This window comes from Ambystoma mexicanum, chromosome 7p (genome assembly GCF_040938575.1).
Source record: "Ambystoma mexicanum isolate Mex_15411 chromosome 7p, UKY_AmexF1_1, whole genome shotgun sequence".
NCBI lineage: Eukaryota > Metazoa > Chordata > Amphibia > Caudata > Ambystomatidae > Ambystoma > Ambystoma mexicanum.
In genome coordinates, this window is record NC_090939.1 from 881,157,531 (window position 1) to 881,181,190 (window position 23,660).

Here is a 23,660-nt window from a genome sequence, read left to right on the forward strand (position 1 = left end):
TGAACAGGCCACCCGAATCTATGAGGTGCAAAAGCCCATAGAAAACAAGAATAATGCAAAAAGCCCCAAACCAAACAACACCCCTGCTGCTGCTAAGGTGGCAGAGGTGAAGGTTGCCCCCATTTTAGATTTGGAGATGGGGGGCCTAAAAACCTGCCTTCACAGCAGAGTAATCCCAAGCCCAGAAGGCCCTCGGGCCAGTCACAGACAGGGATACCTCACTCCCCTGACTACATAAGTCCCCGATACAAGGGGAAAAGACCCATCCTGGGTTATGTGTGGACTCCTCCAGCCCAAGGGGGGGGGGCAACCAAGCACCAGCTAACCCAGGGAACTTCCCTCCTCACTTCCCCCCTAGGAGGGCAGAAACTCCCTAAATCCTGGACAGAACTTTTTCCTCAGGTACCCACAAAACATTCAACCCCAAAATCATCCATCCTTCTTTCCCCACTTTCCTGAGCCCAGACAGCCCAATCTGGGAGAGGGGAGGCCAAGGGTGGAGGGGTACCCAAATTATCCAAACCCAGGGTATTTTCAGAGAAGGGATAGCTACCCTTCCCGGGATCAGCCCAGGGGGAGAAATGAGAACCCTGTATAAGCCTGAGCGGGTGTCACAGCTAGAGCGCCAGGTCCAAAACATGGAACAGGATCTGGGTCGCATGCTGAGGGCTCAACAGAACCCTCAGATGTGCATGCCGGCGCAGAATGCCTCAAACTCTGGACATGGTGCTCCAGAGCAATGACGGGGCAGAACCCCGACAACCCACCGGTTCCCAGGGAGGAGGCACAAGGGGAAGGGGGGTGTAAAGCCTAGGAGGAAGCTTCCTTCCCCACTTGTGAGAAGCAACTGTAAACCCAGGAACCGGAACCAAAATCTCCTGCCCCTGAAAGTCTGCCACCCAAGGAGCGGTGGGGGGTAGGAGAAACAAAGAACCCAAACAGACCCATTTTGAGGAGGAGGTACAAATCTTCCAATTTGAAGGAGAGGGTCCTCAGAGGATTCTGGGAAAAGGATCTTCCCCTTCAGAGATGGGGGAACTCCTCCCAAAGAAAAATGGGCCCCAAAGGATTCAAATCCAGACTGGGTAGATGTGGGGACTGAGGGTTTATAGCGAAAATGTCGACTGCAAAAATGTCGACTGCAAAAATGTCAAAGAAACACATTTTTTAATGTTTTTTTTTAATGGGGGGGTTCCTTCCCAACCCCCCATTTATTTTTACTAGCTAGACCCCAAAAAAACATACAAATGAAAAAAAACACATTTGAATGTTTTTTTTGACATTTTTTTTGTTGTTGACATTTTTGCATTCGACTTTTTACAGTCGACATCATCCAACCCCAGGACCAACAACATGAAAATCCCTTTGTTCAAACCCATCCTGGTGACTGCCTCCAAAAAGGGGGGGGTGGCCCAGAACCAGGGGAACCCAAAACTTCTCCCATATCTAGTTGTCACCTTATCTTTTCAGATTCCCTAGACTCCAAACAGAATTCTGGCCAAATCTCTTCACTATCAGTGTCCAAAACTAGAAAACGAACCCACCAGTTGTCCAAAAATGTACATCATCTGTGACTCCTTGCAGAGAAGGAGGGAAGATTCTATGCCCCGGTCCAAATACAGGGGCAGGGTACAATTTTGGCACTGGTGGACACTGGATCCCAAGCTACCCTTCTGTCCAAAAAAAGCCTTTGATAAAATTAATTCAGGAAGGGGGGAGAGTTACCAAATTCCTCTCACCCTTCTTCCTGGACAACTTCAGAACTTTGACGGGAAGGAAATTCCCGTCGAGGGGACTGCGGATTTGGATATTAAAGCCAATTTTGTCCGTCGTCAAAGCTTTATAAAAGATGGCTTGAATTGTGTACTTTCAAAGCCATCTTTTATAAACCCGAAATCTTTTTTTAAAAAAAGATGGCCTGAAAACTAGGCAAACCGTAGGGTATGCACACAAATATCACAAATATATATAAATGTTATATATTTGTGTGCGTACCTTACTATGGTTTGTGTACTTTGCAAACCATCTTTTATAAACGTAGAAATATGTTACATATCTCTATGTTTAGAAAAGATGGCTTGCATAGTACACACACCATAGTAAGGTACACACACAAATATATAACATTTATATATATTTGTGTGTATACCCTACGATTTGCCTACTTTTTAGGCCACGCCCCTCCCACAAGCCACGCCCCCAAATGAGGGCCCCCCCTCGATTTCTTACCCCACTTAAAGCCCTGGTGATAGTGATGACAACACAACACCAGACAGGATCTTTAACCGGCATGGGGGGAACTTCCTGGTGTACACTTCCTGCCCTTATGGTAAGGAGGATGTGACCTGTGACTTCAGGAGGGATGAGGCGATTTTCCAGGTCTATGGGGACTGCCTTTCCCACCTGAAGCCACCAGTCCAAATCAGCACTTTGACCAGGGACTTCCCCACCCAGCTGGAGAAGGCCGCTGATATAGCGAAACCAGAAGTCTTTCCAGGCTTCAGGCAGATGGTTGAAGAGAGAGTCAACCTAGCTGATGCCTGTAAGACTCTGGAGCAAAGGCAAAGATTGAAACAAGTTTTCTAGGATTTTCAAGATCTCTTTGCGGTGGACTCATATGACTGTGGTCGCACCGACATCCACACAACAACCATTCCCACGGACCCTGGCATGACTCCAGTGTTTGTGAAGCAATATCGCTTGCCTCTCGCATCAATGGAGTCCCTTAATGAAATAATTAAGAACCTTGAGTCCCGTGGGATAATTCGTCCAGTCCACAGCACCTTCAATATTCCGGTGCTGGGGATATTGAAGCCAAACGGCCAGTGGAGACTCTGCACCGACCTTAGGGAGCTCAACAAACGGCTCCATACTTCCCGATGGCCTCTTCCCTGCATTGACCAAGGGCTGGCCCAGATCCAGGTGTCACAGGTATTCACTGCAATAGACCTGACCAATGGATACTGGACTGTACCTGTCAGTAGAGAGGACCAATACAAGCTGGCCTTCACCTTTGGGGGGCAGTAGTACACCTGGACCCAGACTCCCTTTGGATACATCAACTCCGGCAATGAATTCAACATTTTTCTACATAAGGCCATGCCAGATCTGGGTGAAAGGGGTAACCTGGTTTATGTAGATGATGTTCTCATCAAAAGCTCAACTGTGGAGGAACACATAGCAGAGATCCGTTATGTTCTGACACAGTTGAGGGCCGCAGGAGCAAAACTTTCTCTTCAAAAGTGGTGTAGAACCCGTGTACATTTCTTGGGGCATGAGATTATTCCTCAGGGTCTCTGTCCCCAGAAAAAGAAAGTGGAAGCACTCCAGAAATTGAAAGACCCCACAACTCTGCGGGAACTAAGGAGCCTCCTTGGACTGACAATTACAGTAAAAAGTTCATTGAGGACTATGCAAAGATCACAAGACCCCTGATTCATCTTTCGAAGGGGGGTTCAAGTAGGAGTGGGGTCCAGAACAAGCAGAGGCAGTAAGACAACTCAAAAGAAGCCTCCCACAAGCGCCTTGCCTAGCTTACCCTGTCAAAAACAAGGAGTTCTTCTTGGAGACAGGGTTCTCTAATACATGCTTGACTGCAGTATTATACCAAAAGCATGAGAAGGTCAATAAAGTAATCTCCTATGCGAGTAAAACTTTATCCTCTGTGGAGGAAAAATTCAATGATTGAAGTGACAGAATCCGGGCCGGAAATCTGAGTAATTCCTGAATTACTTCCTGGATTCTGTCAATGCAAGGCTTTCCTGTGGAGGTCAGATATGGCCAAAACAAGAAGAGGCCCCTCGCGCAAGGTCTGGCTGACTTGCATGATTGTGCCAGAGAAAACTGTCTCGAGGACGAGAGTCTAAAAATCAAGGACAACATGGAGGCATACCTCAAGTCCCCACACAAAGTCTTTGAAGAAGACAAGTGTGAGGGAATGCCCACTGTCTATGTGGATGGATGCTCCTACCATGTTGACAACAACGGGGAAAAATAACTTGTGGGCGGCGGAGGGAATGCATGGGTGAATGAGACCCCAGAGCCATCCGCTGGGTACAAGATTGGTCCCCGAAGTAGTCAAGTGGCTGAGTTGATGGCTGTGCATCAAGCCATCCTCACTGCTGTCCAACATCAACTCCATGAACTGGTCATAATCACAGATTCTGATTATGTACGAAACGGGTTCGTGAAGCACCTGGTTAACTGGAAAACCAGAGGCATGTTATGTGCTAATAATAAACCCTTGAAACATGGGAAATTAATTCAAAACATTGATGATCTGGTCTCCTCGAATGGAATGACCATCTACTGGAAAAAGATCAAGGGTCATTCCAAAGTAGAGGGACCAGACAAAACTGAAAATGACTTAGCTGATCAGCTGGCCAAAACCAAAGCCATTCAAGGGGATCTACTAGAGATTGAGTCCCTGTTGGGGGAGATCCAGGTCACTGCCATCACTAGGTCCCAGACAAATGCTGACAATGAACTCTCAACTGCACAATGGAGTAAGGAGACCCCAGATGCTGATTTGATTACAGCTCAAAAAGGGATCCAATCATTGGTAAGTTTTATCAACACATTGAGGAACCTGAGAACTTTCCCCTGATGGATACCGATTACATAGGGAAAGGGGACCTCAGAGTGTTGATGAAATGTCCAAAAATGTTCCAAATCCAAGACGTTTGTTGGTAAGAAGATCCCTAGCTGGCCATGATCAATGGGTGGTCCCTACCACATTCCAAAGCCTGATGTTAAGTCACGCCCATGGTGCGGCCACAGCCGGTCATAGGGGGTTTCATACAACACTTGAAATCTTAAGAGAGGTTGCATACTGGCCACACATGGGGCAGGACCTCGACCAATACTTGAAGGGGTGTCTTGTGTGTGCAAAATTTCAGCCAGCATCCCTCACACACCATGCGCCTCTCCAAAAGAGGGGGATGACACTGCCATGGTCAGATTTGCAAGACGACTATATCGTGCCCGTGATTCGCTCCTCTAGGGGGACAAGTACATGTTGACCGTGACATGCTTGTTTACTAAATGGGTGGAATGTCTCCCTGCTCCAAACTGCAAAGCAGAAACAGCCGCTGCCCTGATGATCAACCACTTAAATCTTAAATACTGTCACACCCGCTGTGTGCGCAGTGTTCTCTCCGTGTTCCCCGTGGTCGACGCGGGTCCAGCCCACTACCTTGATCAGGGGAAATTGAGCAATGTGTTTACATTAAGTACCATTACTCGTCTGCCACCATTCCCAAGAACCTTACCTACAACATCACCAAGACCATCCGCCAGGACGAGTGGCATGCCCTGCATGCACAGATTCAAGACGAGTAACGAACGATCCATCTGATACGTGCACACAAGAATACACGCTACTTTTCAATGACCAGCATTAACCACGGCTTCAGAAAAGCAATGCGAATATCGGGCCCTTTGCGCCTGAGTGCCTTCAAGCTAGTTGACACCATAATACTCCAATCCAGCCTAGCCGAGATTTGTCTCCATGCACTTCTTCTATTAGTCCATCTGAGGGGTTAAAAACCGTATACATCTGACTTTTGGTCCTGAGGAAGGCGTTTTCTGTTTAGACCTCTACGCCGAAATGTATTTGACCACACCTGACTGACCTCTTTGGCTGACAGCGGTGCCAGTGTGCCTATATGCATTAGGCCAGTTCACACATACGTAGACCTGAGCAGCACTGTAAGAAGCGGTTGGCAAGTGTGAATGTATAAACCAAGCTTACACTAGCCATACATCTCCACACCCCACTAGGAATTATAATTGTTTCTTTCGTTCTGTGGTTTTCCTTGGAATGTACACAGGTGGACTCCCATAAATAAAACAGGGTGAAAACTAAATAATTTTATAATATTTTTCTGCCTATAAGGATAGAATTCATGTCCTGTGATATTTAGAATTGTTTTGTTTAAATGTAAAGTCTTTTTTTCAGTGGTTTGTCCTTTTGAATTGTTTAATTTTTTGTATATTTTCTTTACTTTACCTGTTTCCAATTATTATTGTTTTTTTACGGTGCATGATTTATTCTGATGCCGTTAACATGATTATAATATGTTATGTATTAAAAATTGAACCTGCTTCCAGATAATATTTTGTTAAATGACATTGAGGCTCATGCACAAAAGATTGCTTTATGTTTTTCATTAAAATAACGAGAAATACTAATTTTTGTATGATCAAGATTCTGCATTGTGTCAAATGTATATCTTCAAAGCAATGATCTTCTGATAACATTAATGACATAATTATATGCAAAGAAGAGGTTAAACACACATAATTTAGGAGCAATAGATTTAGTCTGTGGTAACCCTTGCTTAAAACAGTTTAACACACAAACTGAGGTTAGAGAAAATAAGGTGAGCATCGGTAATGGATATACCGCATCACCATTACTTTATTCCCTGTGGGGACACAATTTTGTGATTTCTGATGATCAACCACATCTTTTTGCGTTTTGGACTACCCCAAAAGGATCGAGTCAGACCGAGGTAGCCATTTCACCAGCAAAGTAATGACAAAGATGTGGGAGATACTTGGGGTCAAAAGGAAGCTACACATTGCTTACCGGATAGCCTCTAGTGGTGCAGTGGAGAGCTACAACAAAACAATTGTGAGCATATTAAAAAAGTTTGTGGCAGATTCTGGGCTGAGTTGGGATATTCGATTACCTCTTGTCCTAATGGCCATCAGATCTACCCTTTCATCTGCAACTAAAATGTCACCGTTTGAGCTGATGACTGGACACAGGATGATGCTTCCCCAGCATCTGCTCTACGGAACCCAAGAGCAGACATTGATCAATGCCTCCACAACTCATGATTATGTTGAAAATCTAAGAAAACATCTTCAACATGCTTTTGCCTATGCTCAGCGAAATCTAGAGAGATCTGCCGACAGCAAGAAGACCCACTATGACTTAAAGAGTACCAGAAAAGAATGCAATGTAGGAGACCGGGTTTACTTATACAATTTCCAAAGGAACCAGGCCAAATAGTGCACATTTTTGCCTAGATGGAGGGGTCCTTTTGAAATTGTAGACAAAATCTCACCAGTCGCCTACAAAATCCGCATCCCCAAAGGCAGTTTGGCAGAGGGGGAAGATAAGAGGATCCATATTAACCAACTAAAGTGTTTCCATCCTAGGCACACTTTCCAGCAACTGGAGGAGTCTTCTGGAACCCCAGAGGGGGTCACTCCAGCTCCCTAGAATTCCAACTATAAAATATTGCATATATAGTCCATAACTTACAATAGGAAAATGTGTCCTGATTTGTCAAAATGTATGTGCCTGCCCCACTACATTAATAGTGGTGGGGAAATGTCTACAAATATGCTTTTGCTTTGTCATCCTAGGATTGGAAACCATGGAGACTAAGACCAAGGAGCACTACCCAGGGACTGGGAAGAAATATCCAACGGGCCCTGAGTATCGCTCAATACTCACATCAATACTGGGCGAGGAGAACTGGTCGATCCACCCCTGATGGAAGAAAAGATGATGAATGTTGCCATTTTGGAACCAAAAGAAATGAGACTGACATCCCAGTCTTGCGACTTCCCATTGATGGACGATCAATGCCAAATTGCAAAGGGGGACTTGTGGGATGTTCTAACCCACTAGACTATGCCCTACAACATCACCGTGTGGCCGCCAAAAAGATCTATGCGCTAAAAATAACAGAGAAGTGGGCAGGGAAACCTGAAAAATAGGCCGCCATTCCATTTTGCCTATGTCAGTGGTAACACAGAAGACCACTGCCAAAACCTATAATTGGGCTGCCCACTGAGTAAAATGAAACTCCTTGAAAAAGCAGTGCTGCATTGCAAGGAAACCCAGACCTGCTTTAAAAATCCGTTTTTCCTTGGCTGTTAAATTTGCAAAATCATGGTTCCCAAACATCACAAAAGATCCAACATCCTTGTTGGGTGTCAAACATCACTTTATTTAAAGAATCCACCTAAGCACAATATCAGCAGGAGCACATTTCATCAGAAGAAAATCCACATTCAAAGGTGCTTGCATGGGAAAAATATGTCAGAAATTGGCGCAGTACTGCCGCTCGCCTGGGTCAGAAGCTGGCATTTATCTTAACCTGTCAATTTAAACTTGTACATTAAAATCAAAGTGTGGAAAATAAGAGACTTCCCATCAAAAGCAATATAGGTTGATACAATCAATCTCTATGTTTTAAAAAGGCTGGAATTAAGAGATTTGTGGCTATATTTGTTAAAAATATAAATTGTATTTTAGAAAAAGACCATTTTAAAGAGTGTTTTAAAAGTGAGTTAAAGCCAGCCACATTGGGCTTCAAAGACATTCCACAGCTTCTCCCAAACAAAGGAATCTTCCCCCCTGCTCTTTGCTGAGGAACTGGCAGGGAGTTGTGAAAGGGAAGTGGGAGGGGACTTTGGCCTGTTGCTCTGACAGGAGACAAAAGACTCCCTTGACTGAAAGGAAATGCAAATGTGGGCATCAACAGAAACCAGCTGCTTGCAGGAAGCAGCTCAGGTTGCTCTTGGCTCAGCGAAACCTTGGAGGCGGGGCTAGACTGAAATGTGTTTCTGGAACAGTAGAAAATATATTTTTGAGAAAAAGACTCATAGAAAACTGTGCCAAATTGATAAAAATCTGGAATTTATAGGTTGTTAAAATGAAAATGTGGTTCACAAGTAGAAACTACTCTGGAATTTGTGCGATATTCAGAGACTGAACCATAAAAATGTTGATATTGTAGTAATTGTGATAATGCTAGGAATATGAAAATCTACAGGATTATGGCCAGATGTTATGTGCATGTATGTGGAAAAATGTGTACAGATCTGACACTGGTTAACCAACCAAAAGCGCGAAAAACTGTCATTTGTGAACCAAAACTCTTAAGAAGATGGGACTTGGACAGATACGTGACTTGTTTAATTTGGGATGTAAATGTGTATTATTAGCAAGTTGGTGATATTGTAAATATGCTTTATATGAAAAATATATTTTCTGTGTAGAAACAAAGGCGAGGTTTTTCCCTGGACCATAAACACAGCATCATCATGACACCTCATGACACACTGGTTTCCTTCTCAAATCATGAGAGAGGGAATATTCTGACCAATCAGTTTCCTAGAGGGTGGGCTTAGTATAATCAGCCTACCCACCCCTCTGGGAAATACATAAATAGGGACTGTTGAGGACCTAGAAACACACACATTCACCCATCAAATGATTTACTGGCGAAGCGCTCTGCAGGAAGAACCCAGATCCAGAATCCAGAACTCTGAAAGCAGAAGGCCCAATCCAAAACTGAACCCTTCTCAGCTGCCCTTTAAAATCTTGCAACCTGATTTTAACCCCAGACTTCCAAGGGGCACAACAAATCCAACAGCCTGGCTGTCCTATTTTTCTGCTTCTTGCCAAGAACTCTTGCTAGAACCCAGAGATCCAAACCAGTAGAGCAGAGCTGTAACCCAGAACCAACCCGTCAGATCCAGTCCAAGAAGCCGTGCAGAGACCAGAGTGCCTTGCTGAGTGCAGAACCAAGCGCCTGAAACCTGTCCGGTACCTATCAGATTCCAGTCCAAAAACCCTTTGACCAGATCCTGACGGGCCTATTTCAAAACCATAGTTGTGAGTATTTAGCATTGAATTGTCCATAGCCACTCTCTTATCCTTAAGTAATCCCATCCAACCCATTCTATCATATCCAGAATTGCATTGTAGAACCTCTTTTGTCTGTCCTGAATCTTTCCCTCATCCATATAGTCCTGTGATAATTGTAGTGATAAATCATCTTTGCGCTAATATATATTTGCTGAAGAAAGTCAAGTGTCGCAGCGGGCAAAGATCAGACAGAGGCGCCTCGGGCCTGTGGCTGTACCGTTGGTATCTCGCATCTTCATAGCCCTAGTGTAAAGCCTATCCTTGTTTGTAATATTCAAAAGCACATCTTTCATTTGAAATCTTGACTCTTTTTGAGAAAAATTGACCTTTACTAAAACCTTCATAACTTCTGAACCGTACATGCTAGAAACGGATTCCAACTCCTTATAGTGTTGCCGCAATCGCGCTTAAAGCGCGCAGAAAAGTTTGCTGCGATTCTGCATTTGGCTCAATTTCATCACAAATAAAACAGCTATTTCTTACATTCAACCTCTGAATTCAGTTTCCTATCTATTAGTTATCCAACCATCATTGCTAGTGTCTACCTGAACCTATACAAAGCAGCTCCCGCTTGTTCTGAATCCAATTTAGAGAATTAAAGTCATTTTTAGCATTTTTCCCATTCATTCAAAGCCACATTCAAAAGCATCTGACCTGTTTATAATCATTCCTGTTTTTCTCTAAGCTTGCTCGGGGGAACTGGGATTGAAACTGCATTTGTAGAGTGTTTATTCCTGAAACCTGTTTTCTCTTCTTCCATCTCTATATTGCATATTAGGGGGGATTGAGTAGTATCGGGGGAAAGAGTGATTACATTGCATTTGATTGAATCCATATCAAGTTTTATTTCTGTGCTGCATTAATTTCCTATCATTGCATTTCATTGAACCCACACAAAGTTTATTCTATGCTACATTATTCTTCTCATCCATACTCATATTGATTAAAGAGATTGTTGATTGTAATATCAACCAACGCTGATCATTGTATAAATATTAATAGGGTAATATCTAGATATTGTTCAAATTCTAAAATTCATAAAAGTGTGATATATATATATATTGTTCAATTCATAAAATAAATATTTTAACTTTGTAAAATAACCTACTTCTTGGTTCAGTGAGACCGGGGGAGTTCAAAGAGAGGATCGTGATATAAGGGTACATCGTCAGAAATAAAAAGAACTTTAGACATATAAATATATAATTAAGGGTTCCAGCCGGGCATCTCACGCCAGGCATTGACTTAGGTGGAGTGCTGGGTTGAAACCACTTACAGCACCACAGACAACCAAAAAGCATTTTACATAACATACGGCATACATTAATGCCTGCTCACACCTTCGCTATTCCGACACATCAGACCCGTCAGTAGCCATAGAAGGCTCTATTGTGTTTGATATATACAGCAGTCGGGAAGAAATCATTCCCCCAGGTGAAAGGAGACTAATACTCACTGATCAGATTCTGATTCCACCCCCAAATACCTATATTAGATTGGCGTCCAGGTCAGAGTTAGCATTGAGGTTTGGAATGGATGTGTTAGCAGGGGTTATAGATCCCGACTTCAGGGGTGACATCAAAGTGTTATTACAAAATCATCTAAATGACCCCTTCAAGATCAGTCAGGAGGATAGAATTGTACAAGGGGTGCCTGAGAGAGCAGTGTTCCCTAGGGTAAAGGAAGAGGCCGGGGAGGAAGTAACAGAAAGAGGCACTCAAGGCTTTGGGGAGGCTGATGATACACCTGGCACCCCACGGAATCCCGAACCCAGAAGGGTCAGGGAAGAAGAAACAGAAACTCTTCCTGACTAGCCTTTGCCCAAAGGAACAACCCACTGTTGGCTGAATCGCTCTTGCAAATTGTACCTGAACAAGAGGGCCATGAGAGAAGAGGACCTTTTTTCTTTTTAAGGCATGGGTTCATGTACCGGGGAGACACAACTTCAGAGGGCATAATAAAAACCCTGTCAGTCATCCCTAAAAGTAATGAGCAAGTCATCCTTGAAATAGCTCATTCCCATCTCCCGGGAGACCATCTAGGACAGACAAAAACTCAGGCACAAATTCCTAACAAATTTACCTGGCCCGGAATTCAATTCATGACGACATTAAAATCTTTGTTCAGTCCTGTGCAATATGCAAAATACCAGTACCCATATACCACCATCAGTTTCCTTACAGCCACTTCCAATCATTGAAGTCCCATTTTCAAGAATTGGCATGGACATTGCAGGCCCCCAGGAAACATCAAAATTAGGGAACAAGTATATACTGGGTTTAGTAGATTGTGCCACCCGATATCTAGAAGCCTTTCCCCTTAGAGCTAATACCACCCAGCAGATCCTGAAACACCTACCCCCTTTCTTTTCGCGAGTAGGGTTTCCCAAAGAAATCTTGATGGATCAGGGCTCTACATTCATGAGCACACTCATGGGGGAAGTGAAACAACTGTTACATAGTACCACCTTAAGAACCTCAGAATATCACACACAAACAGATGTCCTTGTAGAAACGCATAATAAGAACTTGATGGCCATGTTGCGGAAATTATTGGAACAGGACGGCAGAAATTGGGGAGCAAATGACACCTTGAGATTTATTTGCTGTTAGGAAGACCCCCCCCCCAGGCTTCTACAGGATTCTCCCTGTTCAAAGTATTCTATGGAGGAGAATCTCGAGACATCCTGGATATGCTGAGAGAGACCTGGGAAAAAAAGAGGAAGCCCCGATTCCACTCTCGCAAACTGCAAACCGGCTTAAAGAACACATGACGGTAGTCAGGTCTTTAGTTCAAACCCATATGGTCTAGGCACAAGAATAGCAGAAAACCTCATATGATAGAAAGGTTATCTTAAGATCTTTTTCAGTACGCCAAAAGGTATTAGTATTAATGCCAACCTATGAGAATAAATTAATATCCAAGTTGCACAGACCGTATGAGGTGCTAGAACAGACAGAATCCTGTAAGTACAACATTTCCCAAACTGACTGCCGATTAAACACCCAGGTATATCATATAACCTTTTAAAGGAATGGAATGAAAATCCTACAGAGTCTACTACCACCATTCTGTCGTGTTTATTGCTGAGGACTCTGATAGCAAGGTGCTGATTCCACCTGAACTTAATGATAACCAGAATCAAGATCCCTATAACCTAATGCTCTAATTTACTGTTGTATTTAGAGAGGAACCAGGGAGAGTGAAAGTTATCTACCACCATATCCACATTCCTGAAGGCAAAGTGGTACATTTAAAACCGTATAGACTACCTGTGGCAAGAAAAGCAACCATCACCCAGGAAGTCAAGCAGATGCTTGAGGCTACCATTATTGAACAATCTACTAGTCCTTGGTCTTCCCCCATCATGCCGGTGGCAAAACCCAATGGGAGCTGGAGATTTTGTATCGACTTCGGGAAAGTCAATGCCATATCTGCCTTTGATGCATACCCAATGCCCCGTATTGATTATCTCATTGACCAGCTGGATAACGCTGTCCATCTCTCTACCATAGACCTTGCAAAAGGCTATTGGCAGGTTCCATTATGCGGTCCTGGCAAACAAAAAACTGCCTTTGCCACAAGCATAGTTCTGTTTCATTTTAAAGTCCTCCCTTTTGGACTACATGCAACATTCCAACGGTTGATGGATAAGATCTTACAAGCATACTCTGACTTCTGTGGGGCTTACATAGACAATATTGTAATACACAGTAAGACTTGGGAAGATCATGTCTACCACCTCTATGCAGTCATGTGAGTCTTGAGAAAATTAGGTTTAACAGCTAATCCAAAAAAGTGGTAATTGGCTCAATCTGCAGTCAAGTGTTTAGGATTGTTCATGGGGAATGGCACAGTACAGCCCCAACAGGAAAAAGTGAAACAGTCTTCAATACCCCTACCCCCAAGAACAAAGAAAGATCTTTGGGCTTTTTTAGGACTGACCGGCTACTATCGCCGGTTCATTCACAATTTTTCAAGTATACCCGCAAGACTCACAGACAAATTGAAAAATGCGGCACCCCCAAAAGATCGGGTGAAATGAAGAAGATCAGAAATGTTATACCACATTAAAGCAAACCCTTTGTCAGACCTCATTTTAAAAGTAGCCGATTTCTCAAAAGAGTTAATCCTGCAAACGGATGCCTCTTTAATGGGACTATGAGCTGCACTCTCCCAAGATCATGATGGCCTGAAACACCCCATACTGTACATCAGTAGAAAGTTATTTCCCTGAGAAAATAATGATTCGGTTCGAAGCCCTTGCCATCAAATGGGCCATTATCTGTCTGAAATATTATTTGTTGGGGCGCAAATTCAGACCAGTTATGGATCATTCCTTTAGCATGAAAGATGAACTTGGGAGTTATGCGGTGGTTCTTGGGCCTTCAACCATATTGTTTCACAGTGGAACACCGGAGTGGTTGAGATCAGGGAAACATCGACTTCCTTTCCCTGTTTCCTTGTGCAACATCCAGGTCCAAACTGCATATGGGAAGGGTATGTGAGGCACCTGAGGAGTCCTCACTTTTTTTCCCCCTGTATCCTCCTCTTGGGAGGCCAGGCAAAGGCCCTTGCTCTTGGATCCTGACCCTGGGTGTGGGTATGCGAGGGAGGATCACCTGGGTGGAGGAGACTTGGGGAGTGGGGAGGAGTCGTCCTTAGGTGAGACATGGTATCCCCCATTTCCCCTTCATAATGAGTCCTCTGTCTCTCAAGCCTTTATAGGCTACTGTCAGTTATTTCCCTGTTCTTAAAACATTGCCCAAGAAACGCCATTTCGGTACTGGGATGAGGAAGAGACGAACTAGAGAAACACATCCTCATTTTGTTAACACACACACATAAAGACATCCGTTGTGTACTGGGACAAGGAGCCGGCCAGCAAGAGCAATGGAGTACTACTGTTTCAACAGTGAGCAGTCTAGTCCTTTTTGGACCAATCATGGCGGCAGGACCTTTAAAAGCAGGAATTACTGTGGGAATGGAGTCAGCTGTGAAAGCAGGGCTACAGACTGCTGGGCGAAGCCAGACCTCTCCGGAAAAGCGGTGTGGCAAGCAGAGAACTCGAGAGACTTTGGAAGATGCAGAGTGTATGCAGCGGGAAGCAAAGCTGAAGGATGCTGGAGGCCGGTAGTGAGCCGCGATAGGGAGACTGGCGTGACAAACTGAAGCGGTTGTGTGAATCCCGAGCTGCAGGAGAAGCATCACTGGGTGAGTGAAGCCATGGAAAGCTGCTAGGAGACTAAGCGTGGCACCGCACGAAAAAGAGAGGACTCATGATGACTGAAGACCTAGGGGGAAAGCCGCACGCTCTGACCGGTGAGTGTACCAAGCAGGGGGAACACTCGGATGGCAGGTGAGCACGTAAAGCGAGCAATGAACACCGTGTTGAATGGAAGCAAGCATTTCTGTGAATACTGATTTGTGTGAAGGCAAGTTTAAGCACTTTTGAATAACGATCAGAGTGAAAGCAGGTTTGAGCACTTTTGAATACTGATTGGGGCGAAAGAACGTTTGTGAAACTTCCTAATACAAGGAACTGTAACATATGAAAAAACAAGCAACTGTATGATATGAGAAAAAAGTATTGGCAAAAGCCAAGAGAATTCAAGGAACTGTATATTATAAGAAAACAAGCATTGGCAAGAGTCAGGAGAATATAAGAAAGCACAAGTGCATGGTGGCAAGCCAAGCCACAGTGCAATGTCAAGAGTGTGTAATAAATGTGAATGATTCAAGCACCACTGTTAAGCAGAAGCAATGTCCCCTTGTTGATGGGAAAGCAGCAAGTAAGGTGTATCAGTTGCGTGACCTGTAATGGGTGGACTGTGTGGTCCGACAACTGCGCCAAGACCAAGTGCACCCTATATGGAAAAGCCAATAAAAGCTCCCACAAAGAAGCATGTGTTTGAATTGCAAATAACTTATTTGATTTGAAGTCAAGTACCTAAACTAAATTACCTGTCACCAATTCACATATGTAGTTTAGTTCCCATCAGAAGAGCTGGGAAGTATCTCAAGGAACTGTGCGGTTTTGGAAAGCTGAACTATATTGAACTCCTGGGGAAAGGAACCCCTATGCCTTATGAACTATATTGAGCTTGGGGAAGGGAAGGCGTGTTACAAGCCAGGAGCTGGAAGACGCTCTGAACTTGTATTTGAACACTACTTATTTTGATGCTGACATCCCTACACATTTACACATTGCATACAGTTAAATGTGAGGGCAAATATAGGTCTTGGGCACAGACAGACATTTGGTCTGGACTTCCTGACACAGACTATTCTTAGATTTCTTTAGGCAGGGAAATCCCACCTTATTTGTACTATTGTTTCTCAGTCCTTGTATGCTGGGTGTATGCTTTTTGTTACAAAATGGAGTGCATGAGTGGGTGAACTTATTTTTCACACTGTCAGGTACCGTTTTCTGTGTTACTAGAGTTCCATACCTGTATAATTTAGCCAGCTAAATTAGAACGCTGCTTTAAGAATTGTATAATCCATTCTGTTAGACTCGTTCATTGTGCTCATAGCCATCTGCAGCCAATAGAGAAATTCTAGTATTTTTCAAAAACTACATTTCCCAAGCTGCTTTGTGGCAACCTGCAATGCAGGTTTTCACCGGTATTTAAGCCCGCCTTTCATTTAAAGCACTTTATACTTGTACTATTGTTTCTCAGTCCTTGTATGCTGGGTGTATGCTTTTTGTTACAAATGGAGTGCATGCGTCGGTTAACTTATTTCTCCTACTGTCTGGTACCGTTTTTTGTGTTACTAGAGCTCCATACCTGCATCATTTAGCCTGCTAGATTAGAACGCTGCCTTAAGTATTGTAGAATCCAGTCTGTTAGCCTCGTTCATTGTGCTCATAGCCATCTGCAGCCAATAGCGAAATTCTAGTAGTTTTCAAAAACATTTCCCAAGCTGCTTTGCAGCAACTTAATTCCATCTGCGGTGCATCAGCACCAGCGTATTGGCAAGGCCAGTTTTCTCTGGGTTGCGCCGTGTCACTGTGATCGGCGGGAGACTCTTTACTCGTCCCGTGCTGAAGTACACAGCTTGGCATTATGGCCATAGCGAAACCAAACAAATGTCGAAGAAAGTTTGAGAAGAGGAGAACAACATGTCAAGACCAGGTAACCCCCAGCAGGGCAGAACCCCAACTCCCTTCTATGTTCCCCGCAGAAGAAGAGCTAGCTAGAAGTGCTTAGCCCAAACTTGCTAACACACTTAGCCCAGTATGTACAGTCAACATTAATCACCTAAAACAAGTAAACCCATTTGCCAGCGACTCAAGACACAAAATGGTCTTTAGATGTATGCTACTCAACACACGTTCTCTTATTAAACATTCACTGGATGTGGCAGATTATATCACCTTGCAAGGAATAAACTTCTGTGCCATCACGGAATTGTGGCTGCATGAGCCGGCAGGTCCCGCACTAACTCTTGACTTGCCCCCAGACTTCAAAATTCTGAGAGATGATCGTACTAACGGGAAGGGTGGAGGGGCAGCCCTACTGTACCATAACTCATTTCAAATGAGGAAACTTGACAACATTTGCTTAGCAGACTGCGAACTATTAATGGCCAAGCTGTACCTGAACCCAAATGAGACAATTAACATCTTTCTCATCTACAGACCACCCACAGCATGCCAGACTTTTTACTTCATGTCCGTGACCTAATCACTGCAATCCTTAAACCCAAGCCAAATATACTGATTATGGGTGATTTCAATCTGGGCTATGATAACAAAACAGACTCCCAATCTACATTAGTCACTAAAACACTGTGTGACCTGAGTTTTTAAACAACATGTCAAAACACCTACCCGTACAACGGGAAGAATCCTGGATTGGGTTCTAACCCAAAACCTGTTAATTCAAAATCTGCGGTGCAATCCCTGCTCTTGGTCTGATCATTACATACTGGATTGGAATATGTATCTTCCAAGTTGTGAGAGATCTAAAACCCCGTAAGAGCTGGGTAACGTGCAGGACATTGACATCGGACAGCATGCCCCCCTTTATAGCGGCAACTATTAAGAACTTAGACTCTCTAAATTCTGCTGAAGAGCTAGCAAAGGCCTATGATGATACTCTCGAAAGAGCCGTCAATCATCTGGCTCCTTTGAAAACACGCCTATCCAAAAGCAGGCCAAATAAAAAATGGTTCTCCACTGACATAAAACTGCTACGTGCAGCTAAACCTCAGGCACTGACGCAATGGGAAAACACTTATTTAGCAGAAGACAAAATCATCCTTGCTAATGCAACAAAAACATACAAAAAGTCTGTACTGAATGCAAACACGTGCTATTACGACAATACGATCTCCGCAGCAACTTCAAGCTCAGGTAAACTATTTAGGATTCTCAAGTAACTGGAAGATCCTTGCCCAGTTCCCGTTCAGGTGGTAAAGGACGCTAGTTGGTGTACATCCATCCAAGAAGCCATGAAAAATAAAATAGGGAATATACAGAAAAACCTAGAAACCAAAATAAACCCTAGCACCAAAGTTAATGTGACCCTGCCATCAGTGCCCCACAATGTAGACACTGTTCATTTTGTGTTTCAACCCATCCCCGAGCAACACCTGCAAAACTTTCTCAGCCAACTCAAACCTACAAACTGTAAGGGGGACGTCTGTCCTGCCTCAGTAATCAAAGAATGCAGTAATCAACTGGCCCCCTTCATTACCAAATTCTTTAACCTCTCTTTCAAAGAGAGTATTGTCCCTATCAGCATAAAAAAGCCTGTATCTAACCCCTTATAAAGAAACCCACTCTTGACCAGAGTGTGCCAAGTAACTACCAGCCCATTACAAATGTGCCGTACCTGTTGAAGATTCTGGACAAGGTGACACAGACAAAGATTTAGGAGTTCCTGTCGAAATATACGATTCTGGGGCCTAAACAATTAGGTTTTCGACGAGGCCATAGCACCGAGTCTACTCTTCTAGATCTGAAGTTCAATATGTTTGAGATATTTGACAAAGGGAACTCCGCTTTTCTCATGCTACAAGATCTGTCCGCAGCATTTGATCTTGTGGAGCATACCATTCTTGCGGACAGACTATGGGGCCGATTCATGGAATAAATGTGCGCCGAAAAGGGGAGCGCAAGCGTGAAAATCGCAGCGCAAGCGTGAAAATCGTAGCGCACGCGTGCCAAAGCCACGCACATCGATTCATGGAATTCAGTGCGCGTGTAAATCCTGGGATGTGCGCTAAAATCATGGGTGGCACGCGTGGGCCCACACGTCATTAAACGGTGTGCGCAACACGCACAGGGAAAGCGCACATAGCGCAGCACACACAACAGAAGTGGGCGGAACACGGGGCGTAACACGCGGAATGGGGAACAGCGCGTGAAAATGTGGGCGTTACAGGGGAAGTACAGGAGGTAAATGCTCGCAACTCCCACACGCGCGCCAACAACACGTATACATGGAATCGAACAGGGGAAAGGCGTGCCCAGGACCAGCCTTTTTGGGATGCCTGATGACCAGGTGTATGGGAGGTAAAGGTTTCCACCAAACCTAATGGTGAGGGAGTGGGAGGATGACCTCACATCACCCACCCTGTGCTCGAAAGCACTGAGGACTTGGAAAAGGTGCTCAACGTACTGCACTTTTTGGCTACTGGGTCATTTCAGCAGACAAGTGCCATAGTGGAGGGTGTGTCACAGGCCACGCAGTCACGCTGCCTACACCAGGTGTTGGCCATCATGACTGCACGCCCCTCAGTCCACAGGCACATATACACGCCCAGAACACCAGCACAAAGGCAGGCTGTGGTCCAGGACTTCTACGGGGTGGCACACTTCCCCAAAGTGCTAGGTGCCATTGATTGCACCCATGTGGCTCTACGTCCTCCCAGGGCCACTGAGCACATATATCGAAACCGCAAGCACTGGCATTCAATCAACATGCAGGTAGTATGTGATGCCAAGGGAATCATCACTTCAGTATATGCCAACTATCCAGGCTCAAGCCATGATAGTTTCATTTTCAAAATGTCATCCCTAAACCAGGACCTGGAAGCTGGGCGGCATGGCGACACATGGCTGATTGGTGAGTATAAATGCCTCTGCACATGCATGCATGTCAGATACTGACTAATGTGAAAACCCCACTAATGATAGCCATCATCACCTCCCCAGGGGACAGTGCCTACCCTCTGAGCACCTACATGATGACGCCAATTCGGAACCCCACCACACCACCTGAGGTAAGATACAACACAGACCATATTGCAACCCAGGGCATAGTGGAGCACACATTCGGAGTGCTGAAGTCACACTTTCGCTCCCTTGACCGCTCTGGTGGGCAGCTGTTATATGCGCCCCCAGTAGTGTGCAGGATCATAGTGGCATGATGTGTCCTGCACAACGTTGCAACCCGGCGGGGTGTGGAGGTGGACATGGTGGTGCCCCCACATCCCCAACCATATGCACGGCCGCTGCGCATGGGAGGTGAAAGGGCACGTGGTGAGGCAGCCCGTAACCAGCTAGTGGCAAATTACTGTACCTAAAATCTCACCCCTGCAGAGTGCACCCAGCCCTGGCACATACCAGCTGACAATCAATGATGATGACAAAAGGGACAGTCAACTGTCACAACCATACCAGCCTGAGATTGTTCACCTGGAAGTGTCACATTGTGTGCATCCCAACTACTTAAAGACACCCAATGCTGTGTCACAAAAAGCCACACATTCGTGCAGCATGAATGACTACCCCCTTGCAAAATACCACATCAAAATAGTGGCATGTCACCCAACCCCTCCCCATCTCAGCTAGCCAACACTCCATGGCATGGCATGCAATGAGAAAGCAACCAAATGAATGCATAATACATAACACAAGTGTCACAAAGTGCACTGTCCCAAATGGAAACACGCCACAGACAATATGCTCCCAGTATTCAATCAAAACCAGCACACATGAACAAATACTTACCAGCAACACAAAACAGCAGCACAGGATGAAACAGTAGCAATATATGATAGTATAAAATTAAAGTAGTGCAAGTCTCACAACCTGACTAAGGCAGCACATCGACCCCTTCCAACTGCAGAGTGTTGCTGTCAGGCAAATGTGTCAGTGTACTGCATACAACATGAACAGCATCTGCAAAGGAGACAGGCTTGTGAAGACATGAAGAAGCTACATGTATATAAGGAGAAAGACATGAATGCACAAGCATATATCAATACACCATGCAGTATAGAATCCAACAACAATCCCCACTAGGGATGTACACACACTTTTGATTACAGACTTCCCACACAACTCATGGGAGTCCAATGTCACTGTGTAAGTTACTGTCACTTGGCCATACCCTTTGCAAGCCCATGGAAAGGGGAAGAAGGAGGGGTGTGTGTGTGTCAGGAACCCAAGCATCTAACCCAAAGACAGGACAAGCCTGCATGTGCCCAGCTGGAATACACGGTGGATACCCATGGGAGCCACACAAAGCAACACACTGTAAAAAAAAAAACAAAAAAAATACAAATCAAAAATGGCCATGTGTGGACCAGGGGGGGGGGCACCCGGGAGGGACGAGGTACAGGGTGCACCCCAACACCCACATGCGTGGATGTTGAGAAAAAAAAACACCTCCATGGGCTCTGGCCTGCACGGCTACACTACAGTGGGAGAACTGCCGTCGGTGTCATCACCCTCTGCTGCTACATCAGGAGGTGGCCGTGACATGGGAGGCAGCCCACGCAAAGCCCTGGTATGGTCCTCCATGGCAGCAAGCATGCAGGTCTGCAAGGTTTGGTTCTGCAGGATGATGGTACGGAGATCCCCATGCAGCACCTCACAGGTAGCACGCATTTCTGCCTGCATGGCCTCGCGTGATGCCCGGATCTCCGCACGGGTTGCCTGGAGCTCAGCTGAGAGTGAACGTGTGAGCTGCTCCAGCTGCTGTTCTGACCTAAAATTCCGGGAAACCTCAAGTTCACCCAGAGTATCTCTGAGGGAGCTGTGTTCTAACCTCAGGGCTTCCCTGTGGGCCTGGGACTCTACAGATATGGCTGTGCGCAGAGTCTCCAGTCCAGCTCGTCGGTCCCTGTTGGGCGCCAACATGTCCTCCCTGTGTGAGTGGCAAATGAAGTCTATTGCCTGCTGCTGGAGCTCCATCTGTTTTCAGGGGGAGAATGGAAGTGGCCACCCTATCCATTGCCTGAGCCATCATTTCACACAATGCCCCCTATTGTGGTGCTATACTGTACATGGAGTTCTCCCACACAGTATTGCCTGGTGGCGCACGGCCACCGCGTTGGTGGGCACCACACCTGTTTGGGGCAAGGTGATCTGCACTTTGCTGTGCTGGAACTGCCTGAGGCTGCAGGACTGCATTCCTCCTTTGATCTGCTGGCCCAGGAACAGGAGCAAATATTGTGGAGTGTGACCCTGCATCTGTAACCGCCAAAGGTGGACTTTCCAACACTGAAATCCCCACAGAGGGGTCTACCCCCAGTGCAGGTGGTTTGGACAGAACACCATCCCTGCCAGAAACACTCGCCTACGACGGCACATATGTCTCAATGTCTGATTTAGCATCTGATTCATAGAGGTCTGCGGAGGTGTAGCCAGAGACACCCATGGACAGCATGGCCTGTGGGACTAAAGGGTTTTCACCCACCACCACCCCATGTCCTCCACTGGTGACCGGGTGTGGCTGTGATTCCTCCTGGGTCTGCACCATCTCCTCCTCCTCCTCAATAGCATCACGTGCCTCATCACCGGCAAAAACATGAAAGATAACAAATGGAAACAGGCATGAGCACCATAGCACACACATAGGCCTGACGAGGCAGAGCTCCAGTACATAAATTACACATGTCCCACATGACAATAACCCTGGCATGCATGCACTGTCAATGAGTTGGAAAGGGAGGCAAAAAGCAGACACTGAGGATTCCAAGATGAAAAAGCAACACATGTGCTGCATGCTGGATAGCACTGGCATCACACATTAGCCTGTGAGTGGCATGTCCAATACACATACATGACACATGCCAGCACACAGATGGCACGTAGCATAGCCATGGTACATTTGACAAGTACAGCCATATGGAAGGAAATAAGCACTGTCACCCATCCATGTTAGATGGACATCATGAGATAAAACCTGCAAATTAGTGTGAGAAAACACGCAAGTGCCACACGCAGCAACAAATCCAGTGTTCAGTGATGCAGTGATGGCAGGCAGATGGATACATCAATGGTTGCTCACTTCAACATGACAAAAGACAACAGTCATGTTCAACATTCAAACACGGTCCAAAAATGATTGTGTGCAGGCCATTACTAAGTCAGCCTGAATGTTGAAATCATTCCCATAACAAGGTAATAAATGTGGCCCATTGTGGGGTGTAATCTATGACTGAAGTATGTTAAGTTAGTGGCGGTATGGGAAAAAAATGTGTGGTAAAAATGGCAAGGCTGAAAACAATCAGGCTGAATGAACATGAAAACATATTGAACAATGTTGTTGCAAGATGACAGTTGAAGGTCAACTGCAGTAATCAGGTGCAAATTTGCAACTGTGGTCAGAAGGGATACTGTCATACCCAAACCCAAGGCCGGGGAATAGTTTGGAGGGAGCACACGGGTGACCCATACCAGTCATGACTACACAGCCTCACCTGGCACTCAATCAGAACACATCACCCAAGCAACATATACATGGATTGCACACACATGCATGGGCACTCACCGGACAATGCTTCAAGATCTGGTAGGTCTCCCACGCCTCGGATCTGATCCTCTGTGATGAAGCCTCAAGCAACAGACTCATGTTCAGTGAGTTGGTTGTCCTTTGGTGGAGACCCACCGCCAGTCACCAGAGTAGAGGCATGATTGGAAGCCAGCTTGTTCTTTGCTCTGAGTTTCAGGTCATTCCACCGCTTATAGCAATCATCAGCTGTGTGCTTCACGAATCCAAGGGAACTAATGCGGGTTGCG